Source organism: Mangifera indica, chromosome 2 (assembly GCF_011075055.1).
Source record: "Mangifera indica cultivar Alphonso chromosome 2, CATAS_Mindica_2.1, whole genome shotgun sequence".
Lineage (NCBI taxonomy): Eukaryota > Viridiplantae > Streptophyta > Magnoliopsida > Sapindales > Anacardiaceae > Mangifera > Mangifera indica.
This window is the reverse complement of record NC_058138.1, coordinates 7,118,129-7,134,281: the sequence shown is the minus strand read 5'-3', so window position 1 is coordinate 7,134,281 and position 16,153 is coordinate 7,118,129.

The window sequence follows — 16,153 nt, the reverse complement described above, 5'->3', positions numbered from 1 at the left end:
CCTTTCACATGTCATATGCATGTAGCTAATATGAATGTAATATACAACTACAATATAGATGTAAAAGTGACACAGAAAACATGTGAAGTATGACAGAACTCTTCTTTTATTAATAATGTATATGCAAGATATACAACCCTTAAAACCAATTAAAGCGATTGGTTTTTACGGCATATTCTAACAAGAACTCCCACTTGCACTAAAGCCAATCGTTGTAGTACCTAATGCCTATCCTCTCTAGATGTTGGTCCAACAATTTTTGTGTCAGTGCTTTAGTTAGTGGATCTGTAAGATTGTCTGTCGAAGCAATTTCTGAATGACAATATCTCCAACTCTAACGAATTCTCTCCAGATGTGATATTTTCATTGAACATGTTTTGACTTTTGATGTGCTCTTGGTTCCTTTAAGTAACATCCCTCCCTATAATTAATATCCACCGAAGGAGAAATATTACGAATTAATATCTGGAGCATCGATTTTTTTTCCTTTTAAAATACTTTAAAATAAACGCATCACTAAAAGTATTTAGAAAGCATTCTAAGAAAACTAAAAATCTGGAAGCAAACAAAATATGTATATACTCATGTGAAAACTCATCTAAAAGCATCTGAAAACGTGGAGTAATCATATATAACTATACCAACATCTCAAAAAGGTCCAAAAGCAACAAGAACATGCGACTGTATGCATGTAATACAAACCAAAGATAACCTGCTCCAGCCAAATCTATCTTCGCTCACCTGACCTTGCCTCGTAGCTACCTCGATCACTTGTACCTACAATCATGAACGAAAAAGAAGTGAGTGATAAAAATACTCAGTAAGGGGGAAAGAATAAAGTAAACTATCTCTTTTCCTGTTCTACCTTACTTTCGAGACTCAACCTCACATCCTAACCTCTATAAGAGATTAAGGGGGTAATCTAGTTCATTCTTTACTATTTGGGGTCATACTTTATCCTATCTAGTGTCTATTTGATACTTTATGAAAGCTAACTATAGGGATTTGACACTTTTCTAAGCTCGAGCTCTCTTTCTTTATTTCACTACACTATTTCTGAATATGAATTAAGCTCTATTGTGAGTATGCTCTACTATGAGTGGACCCTACTGGGGGTCTATGTCCTATTGTGGACGTGCCCTACTGCGGGCAGTGTAGTGTAAAGTGCCCCCTCATAGTTTATAACATACATGCGGGTCTTATATCTTACTAATTTTGCTTCCATCTAAATTTATTTATAACTCATCAGATATTGCTCTTGAGACGACCCCTAAATCTTGAGACCCAAATTCCTTTTCTTGCTTTTCTTTCTTTTTCTTTTCTTCTTTTCTTTTTTTTCTCTCCTTCCTTTCCTTTCCTTTCCTTTCTTTTCTTTCTTCTTCCTTTCCTTTTTCTTTCTTTCTTTCTTTCTTTCTTGCCCAAAACTACGAAATACTGTTCATAGAACAATCATTTGGCAGGGCAAACTTTTTTTCATACAATTTAACAACCCAAACGGTTTCTAATTCATACAAGCTATATATCGTTGAAACAAGGATTCAAATATCTTTCCAACAAGCTATAATAACACTCATAATTCAATAGATAAGGTAGTCAAAATGTGAGATAAAATCAATGGCAAAAATTGCCTCCTCTGTTTATTTGGTAAAGCAGTCCTTATGGTTCATGCAATATTTAATAATCCAAATGATCCCCAATTCATACAAGCTATATATCACTGAAAAGAGAATTCAAAGATCTTTCCAGCAAGATATAATAGCACTCATAAATCCTTAGAGAAGACAGTCAAAATGTGAGATAAATTCAGTGGCAAAACTGCCTCCTCTGTTTATTTGGTAAAACTATAAATATTATGCAACTCTCTGCCATTAACAAAATCACACACATAGACACCCCAAATGGCAAAACAATATTTCCCAACTTCAAAATCATCCTTTATAACATAGATCCAAGGAACCAAAAACCTAAAACATGCAAGCTATCAAGGATGATACCCCTTACCTTGTTTCAAGCCAAATCTTTGCAAGTTGACTTCCTTCTCTTTGTTTTGCTTCCTTTATCACCAAAACCACTTTAAATCAATACCATAACACGCTAACATATTCATATAACATGCATATAAACATAGATAAAGGGAAAGGAAGGAGATCTTTGGTTACCAAAGCTTCCAAGTGCTTCATTTTCTTTTCTTTTATGTCTTGTCTTCCAAACTCATTCAAATTCTTCCTTTTTCTTTAAGAAAACAAAGAAAAAGCATGAAGAATGGTGGCTGTTGGAATATGAACGGGAAATGATGGAAAAGTCTTGAAGTTTCTTGGTTTTGTCTTATTTTTCTCTTTATATAAATCCTTATCTCTTTCTCTTTTTCTCTTTTCTTTTTCTTTTTCTTTTTGTCTTTATATATATATATATAAACACACATATATATGTAAAACAAATATATATATTTAAAATGAGAAATATCTCAAAATAGGGTCAAAAGATATAAATACCCCTGGAACATACCTGAAGGTATTATAACTCTTTCCCTCTCATAAGAATTTCGTCCTTGGAATTCACAAAAACAACTATGGATACTTCTCCTTCATGGTTTGCTCTATTTCCCAGGTAGCCTTCTCTGCCTTCTGGTTTCTCTATAAGACTTTTACTAGAGGAATTTGTCGATTTCTTAGTTGTTTAATTCTTCTGTCAAGTATCTGAATCGGTCTTTTTTCATAACTAAGGTCTTCTGATAACTTAATATCATTTGTATTCACAACTTGGGAATGATCACCAAGGCATTTCCTCAACGATAAGACATGAAATACATTATGAATCTGGTCCATACTCACTGGTAAGGCCAATTTGTAAGCCACTTTACCAACTCTTTCAATTATCTCATATGGACCAATAAATCTGGGAGCTAGCTTTCCCTTCTTTCTGAATCTCATTAAATGCTTGAATTAACCAACCGTTACAAATACAAATTCACCTACATTGAATTCCAAGTCTTGGCGTCGATGATCTGTATAGCTTTTCTGTCGATCCTAGGCCTGTTTTATCCTCTGCCTGATCAGTTAGACATCATCAATCATTTTTTGGGTTAATTCGGGCCCAAGGGATCTGGATAACACATCTCTCTCTCCTATCTCATCCCAATGAAAAGGAGAATGACACCTCCTACCATATAATGCATCATAAGTTTTTATTTGGATAGTTGCCTGGTAGCTATTATTGTAAGCAAACTCTACCAAGGGTAACATTTCTATCCACGTAGCTTTATAATCCAAACAACAAGCTCTCAACATATTCTCTAAAATCTGATTAACCCTCTTTGTCTAACCATCCGTCTGAGGATGATAGGCTGTACAAAATACCAAATTAGTACCCAAGGATCTTTGGAGACTTCCAAAAAGCTGATACAAATCTTGTATCACGATCAGATACTATGGTCCTAGGTATACCATGTAATCTAATAATCTCCCTAACATATAATCTCCCCAACTGATCTGTGGTAGTAGATTCTTTGATGGGTAGAAAATGAGCTAACTTGGTCAATCTATCAACAATCACCCAGATAGCATTACATCCATTCTGAGCTCTAAGGAGTCTACTGATGAAGTTTATGGAGATATGCTCCTATTTCCATTCTGGAATAGGTAGAGGCTAAAGCAACCTTGAAGGTCTCTAGTGTTCGGCCTTAGTTTGCTGACAGGTGAGACATCTAGTAACAAACTTACCTATATCCCTTTTCATGCCTGACCACCAAAAATGTCTTTTTAAATCCTAATACATCTTTACACCCCTAGGGTGAACAGTGTAAAGAGAACTATGAGTCTCTGTAAGAATTTTCTGTCTCAATTCAGTTATCTGAGGAACATATACTCGATCTCTGAATTTGAGAATTCCATTCGATACTTGAAAATCTATCTCGAGACCCTCTTCCACCTTCTGAATTTTTTGTTGACACCACTCATCTCTTAGCTAAGCCTCTCGAATCTTATTTATGAGAGTGGGCTGAATCTCTGATCTGGCGAGGGTCCCAATCACAAGCTTAATCTACTCTCGGTCCATATCTCTCTGAATTTCTTTCTGGATTGCCAATTATGCTATCATCACATTCCTATTGAGGGTGTCTACAACCACATTAGCCTTGCTTGGATGGTATTTAATATCACAGTCATAGTCTTTTACTAACTCGAACTATTGCCTCTGTCTCATATTTAACTCTTTTTGAGTGAATAAATATATGAGACTCTTATGGTCAGTATAAATATTACATCTTACCCTATACAAATAGTGTCTCCAAATTTTCAATACAAAAATCACTATTGCTAACTCCAAATCATGAGTAGGGTATCAAGTTTCGAATTTTTTTAATTGTCTTGAGGCATATACTATCACCTTGCCTCGTTGTATCAATACTGCTCTTAAACCACCGTGTGAGGCATCAATGTATAAATCATACTCAACTCCCTCATCTGGAAGTGCTAACACTGGAGCAGTAGTCAATCTTCTTTTCAATTCTTGGAAGCTTGCCTCACAAGCATCTGACTATTGAAATGACGTTGCTTTCTTTGTGAGGTTTGTAAGAGGTCTGGCTAATCTGGCAAATCCCTCCATAAACCTCCTGTAATATCCTGCCAAACCCAGGAAACTACAAACCTCCTTGACTGTCTTTGGTTTCAACCATTCAACTATTGCCTCAATCTTACTAGGATCCATGGATATACCCTTTGCTGAAATCACATGCCCCAAAAAGGTAACTCTATCTAGCCAAAATTCACATTTCGAGAATTTGGCATATAGTTGTTTCTCTCTTAACCTCTGGAGGGTAAACCTTAAGTATTGTTCATGTTCCTCTCGACTATAAGAATACACTAAGATATCATTAATGAATACCACAATAAATTTATCCAAACAATCATGGAATACCCTATTCATCAAATCCATAAATACTGTAGGGGCATTTGTTAATCCGAACAGCATCACTACAAACTCAAAATGGTCATACCTCGTTTGAAAAGCTATCTTGGGTATATCCTTCTCTGCCACTCTCACTTGGTGATAACTAAATCTCAAATTTATCTTAGAGAAGACCACAGATCCCTTCAACTGATCAAATAAATCATCAATCCTGGGTAAGGGGTACTTGTTCTTAACTATGACTTTATTTAGCTCTCTATAATCGATGCACATTTTCATAGACCCGTCTTTCTTTTTCACAAATAGGATGAGAGCTCCCTAAAGAGAATGGCTCGGTTTGATAAAACCATGATCTAATAACTCTTGAAGCTGCTTTTTCAATTCTTATAACTCGGTAGGGGCCATTCGATAGGGTGCTCTTGAAATAGGTGTTATGCTAGGTGTCAACTCTATGCTAAACTCAACCTCTCACTCGAGAGCTAATCCCGACAGCTCACTTGGAAACACATTTGGAAACTCACATACCACTAGCGTCTCATCAATAGTTGGGTCTGACTCAACCTTGCTCACTATATGAGCCAAATATCCTGTACACCATTTTTTCAATATTTTACTAGCTTTTAACATACTGATCATCAAACTCTAGATATGACCCTTACCGAACACGAATTGATCTCCAAAGTCTAGGTTAAATCTCACTTTCTTCTTTTTACAATCAATCTCAGCTCCGTATCTCCCCAAAAAGTCCATCCCTAAAATCATGTCAAAATCTAGCATTTCGAACACAATCAGGTCCACCAGTAACTGTCCAGCCTGAATCATAATACTCTGTCTTAGTAGCATCATCTCACAAATGACTGACCCCTCATCAGGCAACTCGATCATAATCTTCTAAGCTATTCTAACAGGTCACAACTTTAACCTCTCAAGCAAACTCTTGGCTACAAAATAATGAGTAGCCCCACAATCAACTAAAACATAAATAGGAATATCAAGATAGAGAATCTGACCCGTGACTGCTAATAGGTTAGCCTTTGTTGGTCCCTGGGTAATCGTATAAACTCTGGTTGTAGCCCCCTATAGGTTGTTATTGCTGCTCTACTTTTACTGGGGCAACTATACAAAAATGAGTAATATGTCTAGGCTGATGACATCTGAAACAAACTGTCTGACCTGTTAAAGTCTCTCTTCAATGTTGCTTCCCATATTTCTGGCAAGCTGATATCTCAGGTCCTCTTTTTTTCTTTCCACTCTTCTAGTTCTTTTTTATGCTTCTAAATTGAAGAGGTCGTTTACCCTTCCTGTCTCAGTCTGGAGGAGGGCCTCTCTGTGCTGAAACTACATCACTACTCATCGGAGGAACTGGCATGGCAGTAGGAGGTGTAACCTTTTGCCCTGTGGTCTAACCAAACCTTCTCCTGACAAAAACCTCTACCCTTAAAGCTCTATTAAGGGCCTCTGTATAAGTTCTGAGTGGCTGCACCCTTGTCATAACATCTTGAGCTATCTCTGGATCTAGCCCGTGCACAAACTTCTGCATACGCCCCATTTTTAGACTAGCTATCTCGGGGGCATACTGGGATAATTGATTAAACTTTGTGGAATATTCTTTTACAGAATCTGTCCTCTGTACTAGATTAATAAGCTCTTGGGCCCTAATACAAGTAATATCGGTGGTCCTGTACTCTACCTCAAATCGATGTCTGAACTTAGACCATGTCATCTCTGAGACATTGATCATCTCTCTGACTAAGTTCCACCATATTCTTGCCCTTGACTCGAAAAGATAGGTGGCATATCTCACTCTCTCTTGATCGATCATGTCAAACAGGGTCATTGCACTCTCTACAGATTCTAACCACTCTTCAGCTACTATTGGGTCCTTTGCACCATCAAATTTTTTAGGTTGGTGCATACTAGGGAGGTTGAAAATAGGATACAACTGAGTCCTCACTGGGGCTACTGTAGATGCTGAAGTAACCTCTCTCATATCATGTCCCTGAGTTAGCAGTGTATGCGCCGTCTCACTTCCCTATGTAAGAGCACCTTTGTGCTCTCTCATCATCTCTCTGAAAATCTCTGGCACATCATGTGCACTAAGTGCCCCCTAGGGTACTTGGGGGGCTTCTCCTTCACTTTGGCTCCTCTAAGAAGGATCTACTGGTGTTTGACTCATAGGTCCTGAAAATGAACACATTAGTTTCATAAAACACAACAGGTATAAGTGAAAACTTAACTTACAGTGATCGGCTGCGAGGCTGGTCAGCGTGGCTGGAGGGTATTTCAATTTTATGTTATTTGGATTACTCTATTTTATTTTAGAAAACATCTTTTGGGTTCCCAAAATCATGCTCTGATACCAACTTGTAACACCCCTCCCTAGAATTACTATTCCCTAAAGGAGAAATATTACGAACTAATATCTGGAGCGTCGATTTTTTTTTCTTTTAAAATACTTTAAAATAAATACATCACTAAAAATGTTTAGAAAGCATTCCAAGAAAACTGAAAATCTGGAAGCGAACAAAAGATGTATATACTCATGTGAAAACTCATCTAAAAGCATCTGAAAATGTGGAGTAATCATATACAACTATACCAACATCTCAAAAATGTCCAAAAGCAACAAAAACATGCGACTGTATGTATGTAATACAAACCAAAGATAACCTGCTCCAGCCAAATCTATCTTCATTGACCTGACCCTACCTCGATCACCTGTACCTACAATCATGAAAGAAAAGGAAGTGAGTGATAAAAACACTCAGTAAGGGGGAAAGAATCAAGTAAACTATCTTTTTTCCTGTTCTACCTCACTTTCGGGACTCAACCTCACATTCTAACCTCTATAAGAGATTAAGGGGGTAATCTAGTTCATTCTTTACTATTTAAGTCATACTTTGTCCCATCTGGTGTCCATTTGATACTTTATGGAAGCTAACTATAAGGATTTGACACTTTTCTAAGCTCGAGCTCTCTTTCTTTCTTTCATTACACCACTTCTAAATATGAATTGAACTCTACTGCGAGCATGCTCTACTGTCTATATCCTACTACGGACGTGTTCTACTGCGGACGTACCCTACTACGGGCGGTGTAGTGTAAAGTGCCCTCTCATAGTTTATAACATGCATGCGGGTCTTATATCTTACTAATTTTGCTTCCATCTAAATTTATTTATAACTTACCAGACATTACTCTTGGGACTACCTCTAAATCTTGAGCCCTAAATTCCTTTTCTTGCTTTTCTTTCTTTTTCTTTTCTTCTTTTCTTTTTTTTTTTTCTCTCCTTCCGTTCCTTTCCTTTCCTTTCTTTTCTTTCTTCTTCCTTTCCTTTTTCTCTTCCTTTTTCTTTCTTTCTTTCTTGCCCAAAACTATGAAATACTGTTCATAGAACAATCATTTGGCAGGACAACCTTTTTTTCATACAATTTAATAGCCTAAACGGTTTCTATTTCATACAAGCTATATATCGTTGAAAAGAGGATTCAAAGATATTTCAAGAAGCTATAATAGCACTCATAATTCAATAGATAAGGCAGTCAAAACGTGAGATAAAATCAGTGGTAAAAACTGCCTCCTCTGTTTTTTTGGTAAAGCAGTCCTTATGGTTCATGCAATATTTAACAATCTAAATGATCCCCAATTCATACAAGCTATATATCACTGAAACGAGAATGAAAAGTGCTTTCCAATAAGATATAATAGCACTCATAAATCCTTAGATAAGACATTCAAAACATAAGATGAAATCAATGGCAAAACTGCCTCCTCTGTTTATTTGGTAAAGCAGCCCTTATAGGTCATACAATATTTACCAGTCTAATGATCCCCAATTTATGCAAGCTATAGATCACTAAAACGAGAATTCAAAGAGCTTTTAAACAAGCTATAATAGCACTCATAATTCATTATCTAAGGCAGTCAAAACGTGGGATGAATTCAGTGGCAAAAACTCTCTCCTGTTTATTTAGTAAAGCAGTCCTTTTGGTTCATACAATATTTACCCATCCAAATGATCTCTAATTCATACAAGCTATATATCATTGAAAAGAGGATTCAAAGAGCTTTCCAAAAAGATATAATAGCACTCATAATTCATTAGTTAAAGCAGCCAAAACATGGGACGAAGTCAGTGGCAAAACTGTAAATATTATATAACTCTTTGCCATCAACAAAATCACACACATAGACACCCCAAATGGCAAAACAACATTTCTCAACTTCAAAATCATCCTTTATAACATAGATTCAAGGAACCAAAAGCCTAAAACATGCAACCTATCAAGGATGATACCCCTTACCTTGTTTCAAGCCAAATCTTTGCAAGTTAGCTTCCTTCTCTTTGTTTTGCTTCCTTTATCACCAAAACCACTTTAAATCAATACCAAAACACACTAAAATATTCACATAACATGCATATAAACATAGATAAATGGAAGGGAAGGAGATCTTTGGTTACCAAAGTTTCCAAGTGCTTCTTTTTATTTTCTTTTATTTCTTGTCTTCCAAACTCCTTCAAATCCTTCCTTTTTCTTCAAGAAAACAAAGAAAAAACATGAAGAATGGTGGCTACTGGAATATGGATGGGAAATGATGGAAAAGTCTTGAAGTTTCTTGGTTTTGTCTTTTTTTTCTCTTTATATAAATCCTTATCTCTTTCTCTTTTTCTTTTTTCTTTTTCTTTTTCTTTTTGTCTTTATATATATATATATATATATATATATATATATATATAAACACATATACATGTAAAACAAATATATATACTTAAAATGGGAAATATCTTGAAATAGGGTTAAAAGACATAAATGCCTCTGGAACATACCTGAGGGTATTACACTTTGCCTATATAATGGCACCAATATTATCACAGAATAGAATTATTGGTTGACTCATTTGAGGAGCCACGCCCAACTCTGTGGCAACTTTACGCATCCAAACAGCCTCTTTCGTAGCTTTTGAAGTGGCAATATACTCAACTTTTGTAGTAGAGTCTGCAGTAGTCGACTGTTTGACACTTTTCCAACTGACTGCACTTCCATTACAAACAAAAATAAATGTAGACGTAGATTTTCTATCATCTACATTTGACTGAAAATCAGAATCTGAGTATCTTTTAAGTGTCAACTCTGAACCCCCATAACCCAGTATCAACTCCTTGGTCCTTCTTAAATACTTTAAGATGGTTTTTACTGTTGTCTAGTGTCTTTCTCCAAGATTTGACTGATATTTGCTTACTGTACTAACTGTAAAAGTAATGTTTGGTCGTGTACATAACATGGCGTACATGAGACTACCTACTGCTGAAGCATATGACACCTCACACATTCGTTGTCATTCCTCATTAGTTTTTGGACACATATCTTTTGATAGATGTGTTCCATGAAGAAACGGTATAAGACCTCTCTTAGAATCTTGCATATGAAAGCGTTTCAGCACTTTCTCTATGTACAACTTTTGAGATAAACCTATTAATCTTTTCACTCTATCTCTATAAATACGAATACTTAGAATATAGGTTGCTTTTTCAAGATCCTTCATGGAAAAAGACTTCACTAGCCATAACTTAACATCAACCATAGTGCCAATGTTTTTTCCAATTAATAATATGTCATCTATATACAAGACTAGGAAAACGACAATTTTATCCCTATCCAATTTATAAACATACGGCTCATCCAGATTTTTAATGAAACCGAATACTTGAATTGTTTCATCAAACCGGATATTCTAGCTTCTTGAAGCTTGTTTCAATCCATATATAGATCAATGTAGTTTGTACACTTTATGCCTCTCGGTAGCGGATACAAAATCAATTGGCTGCTCTATATAGATATTTTCCTCAATATACCCATTGAAAAAAGTAGTTTTAACATCCATATGCCATATCTCATAATCATAGTATGCTGCGATAACTAGCAGGATTCTGATGGATTTAAGCATCGCGATTGGTGAAAAGGTCTCCTCATAATCCAACCCTTATTTTTTAGTATAACCTTTAGCTACCAATCAAGCTTTATAAGTTTCAACTTTTCCATCATTGCCATTTTTTCTCTTGAAGATCCATTTACATCCGATCGAAACTATTCCATCAGATGGATCAATAAGTATCCATACTTGATTGGTATTCATAGATTCAATTTCTGAATTCATTGCCTCTAGCCATCTGTTGGAGTCAATATCCAATATTGCCTCTTGGTAAGTTTTTGGATCCTTTAGATGCTTAGTTTCTTCCATTAGAAGAGATTCAAAATCTCCTTCTGTCAGAAATCCATATCTCTCAAGAGGTCAAGACACTCTAACGGACTTTCTTATTTGAGTCATTGTAGCTGGTATAGGTGATTGTATACCTGGAAGATTTACCTGAATAAGCTTGGTTATGGACTCTCTAGACTCTTCTTCGAGCACAATTTTCTTTCCTGCACCACCTTCCTCTAAGAACTCTTTCTCAAGAAAATGTGCGTTTTTACTTACCATAATTCTTTGATCAGAGTGAAAGTAGAAATAATATCCTAAACTTTTTTTTGGATACCCAATAAACCGACCCTTTTTTGCTCGGGACTCTAATTTATTAGTTCTAACCATTTTGACAAATACTAGACATTCCCAGATTTTCAAGTAGTTTACTCTTGGAAGTCTACCATACCATAATTTGTATGTTGTCTTTTGAATGGACTTTGATGGTGCTTTATTCAACACATGTACTGCTGTCTGAAGAACATATCCCCATAAATAAACTAACAAATCAGTAAAACTCATCATAGATCGTACCATATCTAATAAAGTACGATTTCTCCGTTGAGACACACCATTATGTTGTGGTGTGAATGGCAAAGTCAACTGAGATAGTATTCTTTTGTCTCTTAGGAACTCCTAGAATTTTGTACTCAAGTATTCACCTCCATGATCTAAACGTAAAGCTTTAATATTCTTTCTAATCTAGTTTTCTACTTTCTTTTGGACCTCTTTGAACTTTTCAAAAGCTTCAGATTTGTATTTCATTAAATACAAATACCCATATCAAGAATAATCATCGATAAAGGTAATGAAGTATGAAAAACCTCCTCAGGCCATTTCATTAAAGGGGCTACACACATCAGTGTGTATCAATTCTAATATATTTTTGGCTCGCTCCCCTTTATTCTTAAACAGAAGCTTGATCATTTTTCCTCGAAGACAAGATTCACAAGTAGGATAGGGTTCTAAACCCAATGAACCTAAAAGTTGACTTTCTCCTAATTGTCGAATCCGATCCTCTCCAATATGACCAAATCTGTGATATCATAGAACTATTGGATTTATATGTTCTCTAGTTCTTTTAAATGATTTGGAATACGTGGTGTTATGTAAATCAAGTTCTACCACATACAAACCATTTGTATTGATAACATTTCCTACTAATCTATTCCAAAAATAAATTAGGCATTCATTTCCAGTAAATGTAAACTGATAACCATTTTTACACAAAACTGGAATAGAGATAATATTCCTGATGGCATTAGCAAAATACAAAGTTATTACATGCCTAGTAGGTAACTTTACACTATATACACCTACAGCCTCTGCGGAAACTCGTGTCCCATCGGCCAGTCTCAGTGTGATCTCATCACGTCTTAAGGTAGAACTATTCTACAGATGCTATAAACAAGCACAAACATGTGAAGTTGCAGCAGAATCTAATATCCAAGAATCAATGTTTGAATTAGCATTTAATTCAAATTCAATTACATAACACTGATATGTACCCGTTTTGCTTTTTCTCAGATCATCAAGGTATAGAGGGCAATTCCTCTTCTAATGCCCCTCTTGGTTGCAATAAAAGCAATTGCTCTTCTCCTGTTTCTTTTCTTTCTGTGGAATAGTTGGTCGCAAAGGTTAAGAACGTGATACCGGGATGCTAGAACCCTTCATCCTAGAAGGCCTGGTAGTGGTTTTCTTAAAACCCTTTCTTTATATTTTTGGCCTACCAGATCCCGTCTGTGAACCTCTCTACCAAGGCTTTTGAGCTTGCCTCTTTTTGCCTCTTATGGCAAAGGTAGCTAACAACTCAGTTGATGTTTTCCCTTTCTTCTCATTATTGTAAAATTCTTGAATATCATTGAGAAGCTCAGGGAGAGTGCATTCAATCCTATTGAGATTATAATTTGTAATAAACAGCTTAAAAGTTAAAGGGAGTGAATGGAGAATCAAATTCACCTGAACATTATGCGGCAAATCTGTGCCCATAATTTGTAACTCTTTAGTCTTATTAATCATTTTAATAACATGATCATCTGGGGAAATACCCTCCTTAAACCGCATGCTGAATAGTGAAGTCATCAAATTATATTCCTTCACTTGAGCATTTTCACTATATAATTGTCTTAAAGTAGTGATAATTTCATATGCACTTTTCACGTTCTCAAACCGAGTTTGAAGTTCAGAGTTCATTGATGCCAGCATATAACTGCGAACTTGTAAGTCAATATCTACCTATTCAACATAAGCCCTTTGCTCTTCCTCAAAAGCATTAGGGTCCACTGTTGCTGGTAAAGATGCCTCCAAGACATAAGTTGACTTTTCAAGATTGAGAACAATGGTCAGATTTCTCAGCCAATCCTTAAAATTAGGACCAATAAGCACATGCGAGTCCATCAATTTCAGGAGTATATTGTTTGCCATTAACATTTTGAGATTTTAGATCACAAGAGAGAATGCTGCAAGAAATAACAAATTCATTAGAAATTACCAATAAACCTAATCTTATTAGCTCCTACTATTTTATTTAAATCTTGAACTTCCCCGACTAAAGATTCGAAAAGTTCATTGGATCACTTTCTAGTGGGGAATCAAGTTTTTATCAAACTTGACAAACCACACATAATAGATCTAAGTCCGTCAAGCTCAATAAGTATGAATCGATTTCTTTTTACATTTTAAATGCAAGCTATGATTCATGTGAGCCTCTAGCTTTGAGCACCGCACATAATAGATCTAAGCACTCTAAACTAGTCAAATTCAACCCATCGTGCTTTCCAGATATAATACCCTATCACTCCCGCACATAATAGAGTCTAGGAAATGACAAAAATAGTACTCTAGATACCAATCAACTAATTTTACGCCATTGGCATAGTATCCGTCACATAATAGAAATCTAGGATTTCTAGCCTTATGACGTAACCCTAGTCAACCCACAATGGAAGACTCGAATTTGATATTGAAAATTTGGGAAAGATTTTATTATTATTAATTAGGTTCATTTTATATCTTGGTTAGTCTAGTATGTATCTTTGGATACGTATTTGTCACGTAAGACATATTACTAAACCATATTCTTACAATTTATATCATTGAAAACTTTTTTTAATATCCTAAATGGTATTGTAAGAATATTTCATGCCTAAAAGTTTTAGTTCTCTAAAACCCAAAACTATGTGTTATATGCCATAAATAAATTACATGATAACATAAAACATAAAATTTAGGCATGTTATTGAACATATATCAACTATATTATTCAATAATCAAAAGAAATCATATTTTTATACAACTTAGCATATCACATATCTAAAATGTACATTAGGTTGATCTTGCATATAAAACATCCAATATCTTATAACTTAATTCTAGACTAGCAAACTTGAGTTTTTATTTATGTATCTAAGATAACAAACATATCCAATATGTTAAGTCCATTTCAATCTAGCCTACATAATATTAAGCATTTAGATGCATGATGTTTACCATGTCACAATGTCTCATATATAGTATACACATGTCACACATTAATACTATCACATATACCTTTAATAACATGACATTTTGGGCATCATATTAATATTTGTAACACCATAATCAAACATACAAACATAGAAATTAAATTTGTAATTTGGTAAACTTAACAAATAATTTACCATACTTTATGCTTTTTATTCAAGTTTGCTAAAACACAAACACATCCAATATTTGGTGTCTACAAGATCAAACCATAATAAGTAAACAAAGTAATTTAACCAAAATTTTATGTTGCATTTTTCTTGAAACCAACCATGAAACCCTAACTCTTGATGTTTCCAAAACACATACCAAGTTCACCAAGATCTCACTAAACATGGTTCAATTCATACTTAAACATGAATAGATTTTAAAATGACAAGTTGTAAAATAAATACATAACACATGCCTAATGTAAGCCAAATTCACAAGTGTCATGCATTTCACCAAATCATGACATATATGAATTATTCATCACTCAAACATAATCCATCTCATCATGCAATAATTATTCAAACATGAATATGGTTATTTATAAAGTAATTTATCCAATCCAAGCTATCAAGAGTTCAATTCTCAATCAAACCAAGTCAAACACTAGTTTAATAAACTAGTAACAATTCAATCAATATTGAATGTTATTTCCATCAACCAAACACATGGAAATCATGTCAACTTGTTCATGCCCTTCACCAAGTCACACAAACTAAGTTTCTTAAAAATACATTCCCATGTAAAGTCAAGATTAAAATTCATGTGTATATCATGACAATCATGTATAAATCATGATTAAACCATTAATTTAAAAATTACCCAAATTTCTAAAATTAGGGTTCTTTTTTTTATTTTAATTATGTCAAAAGTTATCCAACACAATTTCAACAATTTAAAGCTTCTCAAATGCTATTAAGACATTCCTAATAACATATGTACACTTGGTTTGAACCAATCAGACATAACAAAACTTATATCTTAGGTGTTGACCACTAACACTTCCAAACACCTAAAATTATGGCATGTTCTTGTCATTCAAGGATCAAACTCTTGCTCTGATACAATTTGTAGGATTTTGACAAGAAAATTAGAATTTTTAGATCATGTTCACATCATATATAACAATGGTAATATAAAATTTACATGTTGTTTCAAAAAATAAAACATAGAAACATGTAAACTACCTTATACCTTGTAATTTGATTTGAAGTTTAGAAGCTTAAATCACTAAAATAAGTTATCTCTTGACTTGCACCCTTCAAGGAAGAAAAATGGAAGAAAAAGAGAAGCTTTCCCGGCAAAAGAAGAAGAAGAAGAAGAGAAAATCTATATTTTTCTTCTTTTTCTCTCACATTTATTACATTAAAACTTGATATTTATCAAGTTAAAGCATGTGTTTAATTCTCATTTGTTGATAATTAAGAGAAATTAGAATTTAACACATGTTGAATAATTTGTGTCCAAAATTATTCATTCTAACTTTCTAAACAATTTA